Below are 3,653 nucleotides of genomic sequence, written 5' to 3' on the forward strand. Positions count from 1 at the left end.
GGGCGAACGGAACGGGGCGACAATTTAGTATTACGTGACAATTTACATTGCAGGTCTAGTCGTCTTGCGACGCCACGCTACGCCATGTTGACTTTGATTTGACCTGATAATGATGATAATCTCGAAATGCTGTGGCGCACACCCTCTAAGGGGGGCTACACAGGTTTGAGGCGGCTCAAGAAAAAAAAAAATAGCTTATCAAAACAAACTTTACAAGATCAATCAATAAAGCCGAGAAAACGAAATAAAAAAGTGAAATTGGGCAATCACGATCGCATGATGGGAGTTTCATGTTTGTGTTTGAACTAAACGAATGAAGAAAGGACTACTAGGAGAAGATAAAGAAAAATAAGCGCATTAATGTGAACTACTCAGTGGGAGTCAGAAATAAGCTTTTATCGGAAAATTCCATGGTAATTAACGCATAGATTGCTATGGGTTTGCCTTATAATTTATGATCCGAATGATAAAAACACAGGAACATTCAAGAGCAGGCCAGACTAGGGTACAAGGATTTCCGATGCCCTCCTACTCCTCAGAGAGGAGAAGCGGTGACATGCACGAAAATAAAATCGACTTATCTGGCCACTTATGGAACTTCTTAACGAACAAGACTTCCCCTCATTTATCTAACTACATCTGTGTGGTAAACTACGTAAACTATATCTGTTTGCCACATCTGTGTGGTAATTACAAGAGTGCGGCAAAAAATCAAAAACCAAGATATGATCTTCCGTATTTAATTAATTCTTTTCGGCCGTGATCAGCAAAATACCATTACAGAGGGTTTTAACTAAGGGTACTGTGGTACTACACGATAAGATCAACTGAACTCATAATAACGACGGAGAGATTGAAGGAAAAAAAAACGTGAGACGAAATAGAAACTATAACAAGTTGAAGAAAAATTTTAGCAAGATGAGTTCGTTGAATAAAAATAAAACACAAGAGAAACGCAGTGACACAGCGAACCTCCCTATAAGCGTACTCGAAAGCTTAGGCTTCCAAAGGAAGTATATCATAATGGGTTAAATTCGGCAAGGACCGGTCATGTCGATCGGACTGTACTTGTAAATCTTGTTTGCTTACCGTCATGTCTGACGGAACGACATTGTAGTGGTCCTGCCGTCAGACGTAGAGGCTTCGTTTAGTCTTCAAGTGAACAATGAAGGCGGACTGTCCGGTCCTACGTTACAAGCAAGACCCGCGCCAGCGCAGTCGCTGGCGCTGCCCGCTCCTGTGGCAAGCGTCGGCGTCCTACCTCGTAACCGAGCGAATGAGCACAACGAAAGATGAGAGCGAACGCAGTGCGTAGTGGAGGGATGAAAAAAAAAAACGGCGAGAGCGAAGAGAACGCGAGGAGGAAAGCGGATGAGGAGGGTATGGCGGAAGCGTCAGAAGAAAAGCGTAGTGCCGCGAACGAGGGGCTTTGCGGCGACGATGGCTACCAGATGGCGCCAGAGTAGCGCGCACCGTCTGCATCGAAACAAGGCGCTGCATGAGCGACAGGTTGTCGGCGGCGGCTGCTGTGAATCGCTCCCACGCGCCACCCACGCGCTTCCTCTCACGATCCCACGATTAGCGAGGCAGTCGCACCTCAGTTGGCTGCTTTTTCAACGTGCCGCACGAGACAGATTGTCAGCGCCAGCCCAGATATCATGTATACAGCTGCGTTCAGCTTTCGCATTAGGAGGCATCGTAATCATCGGCGAATTTTTTTAAAGCAAAACAAAATGGTGATAACGCATGGGCCACTACAACGTCAAATGCCTAGCTGGAGCACCTGATAACCTGATATATCATACAGCGCCATATCAAATCTTTCCGATCGCACGGATGTGGCACATTAGACATAAATACGAGAAGCTGGAACATGCTTAGGTAAAATCGTCATTGGTTTTGTTTCTTTTTCTGGTTAGATGAAGTTGTATAGGGTCCCGTAGCTGCGAAGCACAAAGCATATCTTTCGCTTTTTTAAGAAATCGTAATGACCAAGCATGGTTTCTTTTCGAACACGTGTCTGCGATAGTGATAACGGTATTGCCGAAAAATATACTGCTGATTTCGCACAGAAGCGCAAGGCGTCTTCTGAAGAATATAAATGTAATCCGTATACATTCATGGGGGTTTACTTCCGGCATTGAAAAAATGGTTACCAGGCACACTGCTATGCTTGAATCATTCAATTTTATTGCTTATGCCATAATAGATTTTCGCCCACGAGACATAATAGTGCGTAGCCATCAAAGTATAAGCAGAGCGACGTCGCTATTGCATCGGACTTCCTGCCGAGGAAGTTTAACATTGATCAAAGCTGGCGTGTTCTTCTGTTAGGTAGATTTTCTCGTCTACGATGAGGATCATTTTACTCAACTCGAAGGCCAGATTTCTTGGAAAAGAGCTTCTTGTCTTTTACTTTAAGGGCGCAAGATGTTGCACGTTCCTGTGACGACGATCTGAGATTATTTAGAAATGGGATATCAGAGATAAACTGATCGTCTTTTTTACTTACCAAGCTTCCTAACAGTGGCGGACGGGATTATCTGCAGGTGTAGTCGTCAAGTCGATTATGAAGACATTTGTCAATAATGAGCATTTAGTGCGATAGCAAATATATGGATACTCCAGGAGAATTTTCACCGTCAGCGTCGACATGATGTTTAGGATATATATATATATATATATATATATATACATATATATTTATATATATATATATATATATATATATCATAATTACCAATACCATAATTAATCTTGCTAAGTTAAAAGCAAACACAAGTGTTCGTTGTACCAGGCACAAATAAATGTGGACTGTACCCACCCCTAGAACTTCTTATGATGAACAATCTTTGTCCTATAAGCTACCTTCCCTTCTGAACCTATTAAACCATGGAGATTGTGATCCTTTGTGTAATCAAAATTCTCTCATTAAGCGTTTCGCCCAGTCCATTTATTTTCGGGAATAGTACATCCTTTCGAATTCTTTTCCCTCTGCTTGTCGATGGCTGTTTTTTTATGTTCATGCCATTTCAAGTCTATGCAATCGGGTTGTAGTGTTCTTGCGCTTTGTTACAAAACTTTTTCTGTTGCTCGATGTTATGTAATATTCGTTGATTTATTTGAACTCTTTGTGCATGACTGACCGTCATCCTGCTGTTTTGCCAACTGTAAAGGGGTCGGGACCTCGTCAAGCTGCTCAAGCTTTTAGTCCCGCACTCCTCCTATTCCAAGGAAATAAAGCTGATATATATATATATATATATATATATATATATATATATATATATATGCGAAGCTTCCACTTGTACTTTTTTTGGTTGATGATCTTGGGGCGCGTTCTGTAGTTGCGGGATTGAAGTCTGCCAGTACCCAAATCACAACATTGAGCTAGAAACTTGGTACGTATAGTACCACTTTTGAGACCCACGCATTAAAATTGTGCCATTATATACATTGCTGTTCCAGTTAAGTGTTGCGTACGGCATAGTTTTACTCTAAGGAGCTCATGTATATTGCAACAGCAATGCACTTAGCTGCACATTTAAGTACCCACCCATGCTAACTGACGCAAAGAAGAGAGCTTGCAGCAGGAGGCTGTGCTTCAAGCACTGGCTGGCTTCAATTTTGTAATTAGAGCATGCTCCGTAAAG

Source organism: Dermacentor andersoni, chromosome 8, assembly GCF_023375885.2.
Source record: "Dermacentor andersoni chromosome 8, qqDerAnde1_hic_scaffold, whole genome shotgun sequence".
Taxonomy (NCBI): domain Eukaryota; kingdom Metazoa; phylum Arthropoda; class Arachnida; order Ixodida; family Ixodidae; genus Dermacentor; species Dermacentor andersoni.